This window comes from Lissotriton vulgaris, chromosome 8, assembly GCF_964263255.1.
Source record: "Lissotriton vulgaris chromosome 8, aLisVul1.2, whole genome shotgun sequence".
In the NCBI taxonomy this organism is placed as follows: Eukaryota; Metazoa; Chordata; class Amphibia; order Caudata; family Salamandridae; genus Lissotriton; species Lissotriton vulgaris.
In genome coordinates, this window is record NC_141696.1 from 579,785,426 (window position 1) to 579,798,695 (window position 13,270).

At 51.1% G+C, this 13,270-nt stretch overlaps 1 protein-coding gene across 2 annotated transcripts in view; it reads right to left on the reverse strand.

The window, feature by feature from the left end:
- ARL13B (ARF like GTPase 13B) overlaps nucleotides 1-13,270 on the reverse strand; it is an 836,406-nt gene that overhangs the window by 653,702 nt on the left and 169,434 nt on the right. The gene's annotated exons all lie outside the window — the stretch shown is intronic.

Genomic DNA, 13,270 nt, shown 5'->3' on the forward strand with positions numbered 1-13,270 from the left:
CCGGCGGCTGAGTTCGTCCGCCCTGGCATTCAGAGAGCCTGCCAGGTGTTGAACCACCAGGGACACGCCCTGATGTTCCAGCCACTGCCAGAGGCGCAGAGCCTCCTGGCAGAGGGTCCACGACCCCACACCGCCCTGTTTGTTGCAGTACCACATGGCGGTGGTGTTGTCGGTGAACACTTGCACTACGCTCCCCCTGACAGAGGGGAGGAATGCCTTCAGTGCAAGACGAATCGCCCTCAGCTCCAGAAGGTTGATGTGGAGCCGGGACTCCGCCGGAGACCAGAGGCCTCTGATCTCCGCCTCTCCCATGTGGCCTCCCCAGCCCTGGAGGGACGCGTCCGTCACAACTACGTGCTCCGGCTGGGGTAGGGAGAGGGGTCTGCCACTGACCCAGTCGCGGTCCATGAGCCACCACTGCAGTTGTTTCGCAGTGCCCTCTGAGATCAGGACATGATCGGACAGGTTGCCCTGATGCTGGGCCCACTGAAACTTCAGGTCCCACTGCAGAGCCCGCATCCGCCACCTGGCGTGACGCACCAGAAGGATGCAGGAGGCCATCAGCCCCAGAAGCCGCAGCGTCAACCTGACCGAGACTCAGGATAACGGCCTGAAGACAGGAATCAGAGCCTGAATATCCCGAACCCGCTGTTCGGGTGGGTAAACCCGAAACTGCGCCGAGTCGAGAACCGCTCCGATGAAGAGGAGCTTTTGAGAGGGACACAGGTGTGACTTCGGCACATTGATGGAGAACCCCAGCAAGTGCAGGAGGTCGGCCGTAGTCTGGAGGTGGCTGACGACTGTCTGGGGCGAGCCCGCCTTCAACAACCAGTCGTCGAGGTAGGGGAAGACTGATACCCCCTGCCTGCGCAGATGGGCTGCGACCACCGCCATCACCTTCGTGAACACCCGTGGGGCGCTGGCAAGGCCGAAGGGGAGCACGGTAAACTGAAAGTGCTCTTGGCCTACCATGAACCGTAGGTAACGCCGGTGGGCCGGCAGGACGGGGATGTGGAAATAGGCGTCCTGCAAGTCCAACGCTACCATCCAGTCTCCTGGGTCCAGGGCAGCCAGGACCTGAGCCAAAGTGAGCATCTTGAACTTCTCCGTCCGGAGGAAGCCGTTGACGTTCCGCAGATCCAAAATAGGCCCCCTTTGCCCTTCTTGGGTACCAGAAAGTAGTGGGAGTAACAACCACGTCCTACTTCTGGCCCAGGAACGCGCTCGATGGCCCTCTTGGCCAAGAGGGCCAAAACCTCCACTTGCAGAAGTTGCAAGTGATCCCCCGACACACGGTGGTATTGAGGTGGCATGGATGGAGGGGATGACTCGAAGGGGAGGGAGAAGCCCCTTCGGACAATTTGCAGCACCCACCTGTCTGAAGTGACTGTATGCCAGTGGGAGAGGTGATGGCGAACCCTGCCTCCCACAGGCGTCACATGGGCCTGAAAACTCGGACTAGGAAGGTTTTGAGGCAGGGGCTGCTGAGGGAGGTGTGGACTGGCCTCGCCGCTGGCCCCGACCACCGCCACGGCGGTTCCCACGTCCGCCACCGCGTTGCTGAACATTCTGCGGCGCGTGGCTGACGGTACGTGGTGGGGCGCCCCTTCTGTGGCCACGAAAGGAGCGAAAGGCACCCGATTGCTGGCGCGGGGCCGTAAGGCCCAAGGACTTGGCCGTGGCCCTGGAGTCCTTGAAACGTTCCAGCGCATGGTCTGCCTTGTCACCGAAGAGGCGACGGCCATCAAACGGCATGTCCAGGAGGGTGGCCTGGACATCGGCCGAGAAGTTGGCGGACCTCAACCAGGCGTGGCGTCGAACCGCCACCGTCGTTGCCATCGCCCTGCCCAGTGAGTCCGTTGTTTCCAGCCCACACCGGATAGAAAAGCGTGCCGCATCTCGGCCGTCCGCAAGGGTTTGGCTGAGTTTAGCCCTGACCTCCTCAGGGCATTGTGGCAGCACCTCCGCAACCGTGTCCCACAGAGTGTGGGTGTAGCGGCCCAAGAGACAGTTGGGGTTCACAGACCGTAGCCCTAGGCTCACAGACGAGAAGACCTTTTTCCCGAACTGTTCATATCTCTTGGATTCCCTGTCGGGCGGGGCCGACGGGAATGCGGTTTGGGAGTTAGAGGCCTGGATGACCAGGCTCTCGGGGGTGGGATGGGTGGACAAAAAGCATGGGTCGCCCGGTGCCGGGCGGTAGCGTCTGGCCACGTTCCTGTCCACAGGGGGGCCTGTGGCGGGCTTGGACCAAGTGCCCAGAAGAACGTCACACAAGGCCTCATTGAACGGCAGGAGGGGCTCCGCGGAGCCGGACTGCGGTTTGAGGACCTCGGTGAGGAGATTAGTCCTCACGGCCGCGACGGGGAGCTGAAGGCTCAGGGCCTTAGCTGCCTTCGTCAACACTACGCTGTAAGCAGAACCCGCCTCCGAAGCCACAGTCGGGGGCGACGTAAATCCAGTGTCTGGCGACGTGTCAATACCACTGGCCTCCCCAAGCTCATATGTCCAGTCCTGGTTTGACTGGCAATCACGTGCCAGAGGGTCCTCGGACCCCTCCCACTGCTCCTCGTCACCTGGCTCCTGGAGACCAGGATCAACAGCCAGGGCCTCCTCGTGGAGATAGAATTCTCCAAAGGCCGTCGGAATCGGCGCCCAGCGGCGCCCTTCCGACTCCTGAGTAGGACCGTAGGAAACATTGGGGGCGGCAACCACATCGGCTGCCGGGGACGACACCTGAAGGGACGGCGCCGGTGAGGTCGTAAGGTCGACCGGCAAGGTCCCGGAGCCGGATCCAGCGAGGTCGCGCGGCGCCGGGACCGAAGTCGCCAGCGGCGCCGGGGCCGAAGCGCCCGACCCGGAAGGACCTCCAGACGGAGCCGATCGGCCCGAAGGCGCCACGGGAACCGACTGAGGAGGGAGGGCCCTCATGGCCATGAGGTAGCTCTCGACCTCCTCCTGCGACGCGCCGTGCCCAGGGACCCGAAGGTGTGGGGCAGGCGGCGACGCTTGCGACTCCCGCGGAGCCGCGTGGGCGGTGTCGCCCGAGTCCCCGGCCGCATCGAGCGAGCGTCGGGGCGGGTCGGAGGACCGATGGTGTCGCTCCGACCTCTCATGCCTCTTACCTGAGGACTTGGAACCAGACGATCGGTGGTCACTCCCGGAACGTCGATGACTCCGACCTCGCAACCTGTCCCTCGACCTCCCGTGGGACCGGGACCGGGACCTGGAGCGGCGCGGGGCCGAGTGCCTCAGCTCGAGACGCTTGCGGGACCGCTCCCGCCTAGCCTTCGACGTCAGGGCCCGGCAGTCGGCGCAGGTTCGATCGTCGTGGTCGAGGCCTAAGCACTTCAGGAACCGGCGATGGGGGTCCGTGACCGACATGAGTCGGCCGCACTTCGAACAAGGCTTGAACCCGGGCATCCCTGGCACCGATAGTCGAGACAGTCGACTAAAGAGAAGATCAAAAAGGATCAAAATTTTTCAGTCAAAAAGTGACTGGGGGTAGAGCTTCTTCCGGATCTGCGCTAGCTGGCGCGGAAAAAAGAAGAACTGACGTCAGCGCGCATGGGCGCCGTCTAAGTACTCCGACGACGTCATCCCGGCGCTCACGACGCCGGCGACGGACGCGGAGCCGCAGACGACGCCTTCCGGCGCGCAGGGGTATTGCTACGCAAAAGTTTCCGGATCCAGTCTGACGCCTGGGGATATTCTAAGGTAAGGAATCTATCACTAACGTGTCTCTTTCAGATAACCATCACACTCCTACAAGTGTAACAACTCAAACTATTCCAGGCCCCTAAAGATATAGGAATTTCTTGGGTAGCATATGTAAGTAATGTTTAATGTATACTGAATTGAAAACTGTTGTTGTGCTTATCTCTAAATAAGACAAACAGCCCCATCATGTGGCAGACTTTCACAAGTGCCAGTGTTGGCAATTATGTGCGGGTACTGAGCACCGGAAACCACCATCTCAAATTTAGCACTACTCCTGGGAGGTATGCTTCCCGTGCTCTGCGTAAAAGAGTAGAGTTTCCACAACTTGCCAGAGTCATGGTATAGCACATAATTACACGATGGTGGATCCATCAGACCCCAGGGCATTTAGACTTCCCCTCCAGGCTTGGACACAGGCAGAGAGTACTACACTGCGTAGGGAGGAGGCCCGGGGACTCCAGAAATATACCATAATCATGGAACGGGAAAACTTGCTGCTCATATTCAGAGGATCCCTTTGACAGTTCAATAAGTTCACCAATCTATTTTCACCTGATGCGCACAGTTCTGGCCCTAATTCTTAGAGTCTACCATCATCGGCAATATGGTGCAAACAGTGCGTAACAATCATCTCAGTTCACAAAATAAAACAACATACAGTGGATAATGAATGCAACAAAAAAAAAGACCAATAGGTAGTTGTGTAAAATTCAAAGAACTATGGAAATGCAGTGAAAGAATGCCTTCATGTAGTTAGTCTACAGACTAGCAGCCCTCAAAGAAATGCATACAGAACAAGTGCAGTCAGAAGCTGTGGATGTGCACACTTTAATGGGGATACTAAACGCTGAAACGCTGATACTAACTGCCCACTGCTGTTTGAGGTGGAGAAATTGTGCAGGCTGCCCTCTATCCCTCTGCTGAGGGATACCGCCGCTTCCGCGCTACAGCTCGCAGCACCCGCTTCGCGGGTGCTTCATCGCGGCTAGTGGTGAGGGGCTGACGCTGCCTGGGCAACCGCTGTGGAAGGAAGACCGGAGGAGCCTGGGAGGCGGAGCGCGAGCAGGGACTCTAGACCAGGAGTCCCTGCACTGACCAGGTGTTGTTGGACGCGTCCCCTGGGAGACACGCCCCATGCTCGCAACGCCGCCTATATAACGGTTAGTCCAACGCTTAGAGGGACGCGAGCGGGACGCCGGGCGAAGCCCGGGCACAGGGCGGGCCCTCTACGGCCCTCAGCGGGCAGAAGAGGCTGGGCTGGGGCACCCCCCCTGAAGTCATCGCCTGAAGTCATCGTGTGAAAAGGTAATTGTGTATCTAGAACACTAGAACGACCAGCAAAACTATTTACTCTGTGTTGATAAGCGACCTATTATGAGGAAGCTGGCCAAAAGTACAAGGATGCCTACACTAAGGTCGAGCACTAAACAAAAAACGGACATCCCTCAACCAGTACCAACTCTAACTGCTATTGACAAAATGCTACAGCAGACAATAGGGGTTGTAGCTGATGCAATAGCAAATACGGAGAGAAGGATGTCCCTACCACCGACGAATATCGTTCGAGACACACAGGAGGGGGCTACAGATCTTTCTGTAGTTACCCTAGATGCTATAGACGACCCAGATATCAGTTTTGGTGTCACTTCCTCTTCCTTTGTGGATCTCCCGTGTGCCCAGGCCGCTACTGAGAACATGAAGGAGACAACTAAGACAATGAACACAAACACAAAAAAGGCGAAATCAAACAACATAGAGGGAAAAGGACCGAGGGAATACTTAAACCGTGGGGGAAAAAAGGCCAAAGTAAACCTACAAACCACAATTTAGTGGCACCCATAAACTCGCCCACACCAGGAATCCCCTGCTGGATTACTAACATGGTGGCTGATCTGAAAGCTGATCTAGAAGATACCATCACCGCGCTGATTAAACCCCTTTATGTCAAAAATTGATAGACTAACCTCTCTGATAAATAATGAGGGAGTTGGCCCAACAAGACAATTGGCACAGGATAGTGCTTCATGAAAGAATCAAGCTGAACAGCCTGACCTCTGCGCACTGTAGCTCTTACCCTTTTGGGTTAATCTAAACATTTTGTTGATCGCTTTTCAAAAAAATCAGAACAACACCAACTGTGATTATGATTATATTAAATTGTATTGTCAGAACATGAGCAACAATTACATTTAAATTTTCATGTAATTAATTCATTTGAAATTTGATGTTATAGTCACATCAATGTAGCTTTCATCTTACAATTTATGGCCATAAGTTATCGTGCCCAATGCATTTCGGGCCGCACGGCACTTCGTCGGGGTGATACTATGCGACATGACAATTTATGAACATTATTAAAACACATGAGGGTAATAATGTTCATAAATTGTCATGTCGCATAGTATCACTCTAATCATGTACAATCGTATGCAGGTCTCTTTATTGTTTGGTGTCAGTTAAATGTTACAATCAACTTCAACCATTTGGACTTTCTAATTATATATGTTTACAATTTTGTTGTGTCTCACTGCAACTATGCATGATGCTAGACCAGTCTATTTATGTTTTTTTCAGGTACTGCCCCCAACGAAGGGCCGTGCGGCCCGAAATGCATTGGGCACGATAACTTATGGCCATAAATTGTAAGATGAAAGCTACATTGATGTGACTATAACATCAAATTTCAAATGAATTAATTACATGAAAATTTAAATGTAATTGTTGATCATGTTCTGACAATACAATTTAATATAATCATAATCACAGTTGGTGTTGTTCTGATTTTTTGAAAAGCGATCAACAAAATGTTTAGATTAACCCAAAAGGGTAAGAGCTGCAGTGCGCAGAGGTCAGGCTGTTCAGCTTGATTCTTTCATGTTTATCTTTTCTGGCGCAGTATGGGCATTGCGTCCTCCTCTGCAGCACGCTTAGAGAACTGGAAAAACTAAAAATTAATTATTGTATAAAATTGGAGTGCCTCTCCCATCACTAATTCTCACAGGATAGTGCTTCAACAAAAGCGAGACAGGACGGGGGTTCACCCAAAAAAACATTAAAAGATAAGGTAACACCAACAACTGAATTGGCATCAAGTAAGCCAAAGAGAGTAAAACAAATGAATGCCCAAAATGCACAAAAAGCCTCAATATCTCTAAGACCTGGCAGTACTAATGAGACAACACAATCCCAAACCAAACAACAATGTCAAGGAACTGCTCAAGTATCAAATGGAAACAAAGTTCAAATCCCAAAAGATAATCCTAAGCCAAACCTCACCCCGTTAGCGAACGTCCCGGAAAACAAAACAACATCGACCCGTTTCAGGACAATTAATCTTCCCCCTGAAGCTTTGCCCTTCGTGGTCGTGTTGACAGGAGTTCCACCATTAAGAGAGGGCAAAAGGGAAACACATCTGGAACTAAAGAATAAATGTGTACAGTGGTTGCAGATAAATAGACCCTTACCCCCTAACATTTGTGGCGAAATCCTCACAGTAAGGAGGGGGGAGTGGATTGGGAGAGGAACAAAAACAATAGCAGGGGATATAATAACAGTTAACTTTAGAGACATTGCAGCAGTAAATTACATATGCAATGCACCCCCTAGCACATCTCATACACAAATCCATTCCGTACACTTATCATACTTTTATCACTATACACCACAAAGACCTGTGCAAAGATCTGTGCAGAGAATTAGAATCCCGATGAATAGGGCCCATCAGATGGAATCCCAGTACAGATCGGCCCAATGGCAAATGCCATATCAAGCGACCCCAACCTATGATCACTTTTTAACTCAGTATGCGCACTGGAATAGGTTTAGCGCACTTGAAGAGGTCGATTGACATGCACAAGAAAAATCTAGTGCTTTTGATACTCCCATAAGACCAGAGGAGGAAGGGCCAACTGTAACAGAATTAGGAACCCCTGGTATTATAGGATCTAACAATGCTAAGGGACTCAGTAAAAAGAGTTTAAAGTCCAAAAAAGGGAGAAATAAAATAACAGAACATTTAGCTCATAAGATAACCCCTGTGCTGTGGAACCCATATACCAACTATAGAGGTAGACCAGGAGGAGTATCCACCAAGGGGTCTAAAAGAACAACCTATGGGGAACAATCATGAACATTTCCAAATTATATCCTGGAATATTGCAGGACTAGCAGCCAAATTTGATTCTCAGGAATGGCATAATTATATTACTAAATTCCAAATCATATGCCTACAAGAAACATGGGCTGCTGAGCCCAATCTATATAGTTTAGAGGGGTACAAATGTTTCTCTGTCCCGGTCATAAAATCACCATCGGGGAGAGCCATGGGGGGGACTAATAATGGATGTAAACCTTCACATTCAGGGAGTATGGTCTAGTTACAACTGGGACTCACATAATATACAAGTTGTCGGGTTTCGTTTTAAAAGTTTCAATCTCATTTTTCTAAATTGGTATAATGCCGTCGGTACGATGGGAAAGGGGTCCGTTGTTAAGGAACTGGACTCCTGCCTAGAAAAGTTGTGTTCTTCGAATGAGACACCAAACCCTCCAAGTATAATACTCTTGGGGGATTTTAATTGTCATCTCTGTGATAATTTAAAACCATTTAACAGAGATTGGTCAAGATGCACTATTTTGAAAGGGCCACTCTTTGCCCATGTAACGGAGGGATGGGATCTAGAGAAAGTAACGGAAAGGCACAATTTGGTCCACACTTTGGACCTCGTTGAGTTAGGCGAAAATGGAGACCTCAACCCAACATGCAGAGGTTGCCAGTCCTATATCGACTTCATTCTAGTCTCACCCCTACTAAAGAGAAATATCAGCAACATGGCCATAGACACAAGCATCTTTAGTGACCATAACCCCCTGACACTTGCACTAAAAGGGTTTGTTTTTAAAAAATCTACAAAGAGATTAGATGTCATGGAAAAGGCAGTGGATCAGGGAAGAAGGATTAAGTGGGCTAAGATTGATGGAGACAGATTTTATAAAAGATTGATAACAGAGGGACTAAATGCCATAAATACATGCCTTGATCCTCGAGTGGAAGGAGCGCTAGTGGTCAGCGCATTTGAAGAAATCGCACGTTACGTAGATAATCTTCTGAAGACATCTAAAAATAACAAAGTGCCTTCCACTCCACGGTGGTTTGACTCTGTTTGCACTAAGGCGCACAAAAAACTGAAATTTAGCCTCCACGCAAAACCCAGGGATAAGTTGATAATAGCACAAAACAGAATTGAATATAAAAAAGCATTGAATGAACGGAAAAAGAGTTTAGAAATTCAAGCCTGGGAGGATTTAAGGGGGGCTGCAGAAAGGAGAGATATCTCAGCTTTTTGGAAGGTCATCAATACCCCACGTTTCCAGGACCCAGGAGTACCTAAAATAATGAATACTATCTTACCTGAACAATGGCAGACTCACTTCCAGAGCCTCTATAACTACACAGGACACTTTTTTTTGTTTTTAAACACTTTATTCAGGTAAGTAAAGCAATCCACATTGTCATCAAGCCGATATACACCATGTACAGAGGAGTAGCAAGTGGCATCGTCAACAAAACAAAGTGTACATGCAATTGTCTAGTAGGATCGCATAGTAGGATAACATGTATACAGCAGTGTAATTTTTTTCTGATAAGGCAACAGGTATGAATGTATAGCAACACAAGTTGCACATAAATGAAAAAGAAAAACAAGAAGGGGATGAAAGAAACAGAAATTATATTGGATGTCTTGCGAGAACAACACTTCAATTCAGTCAGTATGACAATGCACATTACTATTGGCAACAACCACCTTAGAGCAAAAACAGACGTTGTCCAGCACCACCCTTCAAGGGTACAAGCAACCATCAAGAGCCAACGCACGTGGCTGAAGACAGAACGGTCCACGGGCCGGATCCAACACAGCACTACAGCCTGCAGCCCCAGGGAAAAATGGCTCCAGTGCCAGGAAGGGTGAGGAACCCCCGGCCCACAAGAACCAGGCCATTACTCACAAGGAAAATAAGTGCGCCGCAACGAGGTCAACACCAAAGCGGGTTCAAAGAAGGAGGGTTCACGTCCTAACCCACCCCAGTCGGAGTGTTGGGATGTAGGGATTGAGAGGGTGCCACCCCCACCCTCCCGGCTAGATATTGGAGATATGGACCCCAGATATCCACGGGGCGGGAGGAGGTTGGAAGCTGTTCCGAATACTCCACGCTGTTCACATTACAGTACGCCACACTCCTGAGCCACGATGCGACTGTGGGAGCGCGTCGCGAGCACCAAAGCAGCGCCACTTCTCTTTTGGCCAGCAGGAAGCAAATTGACGCCAACTTGCGAGTTTTGCGAGGGAAATTGGACACATACCCCAGCAGGGCAATCTCAGACGCGACAGTCAGTGATAGATCCAGCATTTCACCCAACGTTCTGTGTACCTCAACCCAGTAGGTGTACAATCTCGGGAAGGTCCAGGAAAGGTGTGCAAAGTCTGCCTGAGGGGCGTTGCATTTAGGGCAGGTGTGGGGTCTGGTGGGGTCAATCCTATGTGAAAGCGCCGGTGTGTGGTACAGTCTCCGAAGAAATTTAAAATGTATAAGTTTGTGTCTGCTATTCATGGAGACCTCCCTGGTCATGACACAACACGCCTCCCATTGATCATCTGTGATCTGTGTGCCTATATCAAGTTCCCAAGCGGTACGGACCGCTTCATCCGACGAGGGAAGTGAAAACAAGCACAGTTTGTAAAGTTTGGACACCATGTGGGCCCCCGATGTGGTCTGTATGATGTGTGTAAGGGCTGGAGTATCATCAGGCGGGAGAGGGAATGTATTGAAAGTAGCTCTCAACAGCGCCCGCACTCTTGTAAGTATAAATGTTTCCATAAATGTACGATCAGAGAAGCGGGGGTCTTCAGTGATTGTGAAAACGTGGCCATTGGGGAATAGGTCGCCAATCGTGTGCAGCTGGAATTTCGACAGCGATCTGTTTACCACCGTTTTGCCCGTTATAGGGAGCCAGTGAGCATTGGGCAGCGGGAGGGCGGAAGAGTATAGCGTGTCTACGCGAAGCAAGCGCCTGAGTTTGTCCCAAGCCCAAGTCGTTGTGGTGAGTGGGAGTATGTCCTGTGGTTCTCGGGGGAGGCCCTTGGGAAGAATCGTCGCGAGGCTCACCGGGAGCGCCGCGTCAGCTTCAGGCCTCAAATGCGGAATCCTGGCATCAGGATGATACCAAGAGTGTGCGTAGGAGCACTGGGCGACCAGGTAGTAAAGGTAGAAATCTGGGACCCCAAAGCCACCCCGCTCGTAAGGTAGAGTTAGCGTGCGCCAAGCCAGTCGTGGGCGTTTTCCCCCCATACTAATCTCAGCAAGGCAGTACGCAATTGTGTAAAAAAAACCTTGGTAAGAGGAATCGGAATATTATTGAAAAGGTACAAAAATCGGGGGAGCACAACCATCTTAACAATGGCGATGCGTCCAGCCATTGACAAAGGGAGACGGAGCCACCTGTCGGTGTCATCCTCCAGAAAGTCGAGGGCTCATCCATAGTTTAAGCGGATAATGGACACGGTGTCAAAGTGTATATGTATCCCCAGATACTTGACAGACTCTTCGCACCACTCCAGCGGGAGGGAGCAGGGCCATTGCGCGGTGGCGGGGGTGAGGGGAAACAATTGTGACTTAAGCCAATTAACCCTAAGGCCAGAGTACCCCCCAAAGCATGCAATCTCAGATAGCAGGGGTTGTAGATTGGCCTCCGGAGTACGGACATATAAGACCATGTCGTCCGCATAGAGCGAAACCAATAGAGGGCCCGTGCGGAACTGCAGCCCTCTGTGGAGATGTTTTTCCTGTAAGTGTCGCACCAGGGGGTCCATTGCCAAAATAAAGAGCAAGGGAGACAAGGGGCATCCCTGGGGGGTACCTCTGGAGAGAGTAAATCTGTCGGAAATGGTGCCGTTTAGGCGAATGCGGGCCACAGGAGCAGTGTACAGCAGCTCCACTGTCGCGACAAACATCGCGGGCATGCCCATCCTGCGCATCACATCCAGAAAAAAGGGCCATTCTAGCGTGTCAACGGCTTTTTCGGTGTCTAAAAAGACCGCGGCAGCAGGGGTGGCTGGATCGATTCTGTGTAGAACCAAAAAAATCGTGCGAAGGTTCAGTGATGTTGACCTCTGAGGGACAAAGCCCGATTGTGCCGGTGATATAAAGGTGTTAACCAGCAACGCTAACCGCATCGCCAACACTTTGGCCAAGATCTTATAGTCCAGGTTAAGGAGTGAAAGTGGGCGATAGGAGCTGCAGATCGTGGGGTCGCGTCCTGGTTTGGGCAACAAAACTATGACCGCTTCGCGAAGCGTCGGAGGAAGAATACCAGAGTCCAGGGCCTCGGCGTACACTTCCATAAGTATGGGCACTAGTTCTTCCTTATATTCCTGATAAAAATCGGCCGTGAAGCCATCAAGGCCAGGCGCTGAGGACCCTTTTAAGGAGTCGATCGCTTCCGCAATCAATTCCAGAGTGATGGGATGGGCCAAAAAATCTTGCATGTATTTCTCCAGATACACCATAGCGATCTCGTTAATGTACGGTCCCGGGTCGCGACATTCCGCCGTAAGGGCAGACTTGTAAAGATGCCGATAGTAGGCCAAAAAGGTATTGCAAATGGCGGGGGTAGTAAAATGGCGGTTGCCCTGCGCATCCGATATTTCAGTAATATATGCCGCTTGTCGGGGAGGGCGCAATAGCTGAGCCAGCAATCTACCCGGGCGATCGCCCTCACCGTACTGGCGCGCCATATGGTATTTGCTCAAATACTTCAATTCCTTGTCTGCCGCGTCCCTGAACTCTAGGAGCAATTCGAGGCCATGCGCCTCGTGGCCCGGGGAAGGGTCAGCAAGGACTACAGTCTCAACAGCCAACAACTCCCTCTCCAGGCGGGACAGAGTATGCAAATGCTACTTACCAGTATGCATCTGTTCTTGGCATGTAGGGGTGCTGACATTCATATCTGTGCATAGATCGCCGCCTAGTGTTGGGTCCGGATGATTGCACATTGTTGTCCTGGAAGAGTCTTCGAAGTATCACGAGATAGGTGGCTCCTCCCCTGGACTACAGTGCGCATGGGCATCGCCTCCATCCCCAGATTGTTTTTAGCCATTGGCAGAGATGGAGTGAAGTATGTGAGTGATGACCATGCTATGAGCATATATATATATATGAATACTGCAGCTACTACAGGCGCCGGGGAGGAGGGTGGGCGATATGAATGTCAGCAGCCTTACATGCCAAGAACAGATGCATACTGGTAAGTAGCATTTGCAGTTCAAGGCATGTGGGCTGCAGAATTCATATCTGTGCATAGAATACATAGCAGTCCCTCCATCAGCGGCGGCCGCCCGTGCCAGCTGCAGCAGTCTGAAAAAGTGTTTTGAGAACAGCCTGACCAACAGCAGCCTGCTGTTTGGAGTGCACGTCTACACAGTAATGTTTAGTGAAAGTATGTGTGGTAGACCATGTGGCTGCTCTACAAATATCTTCTAAGGGAATGTTACCT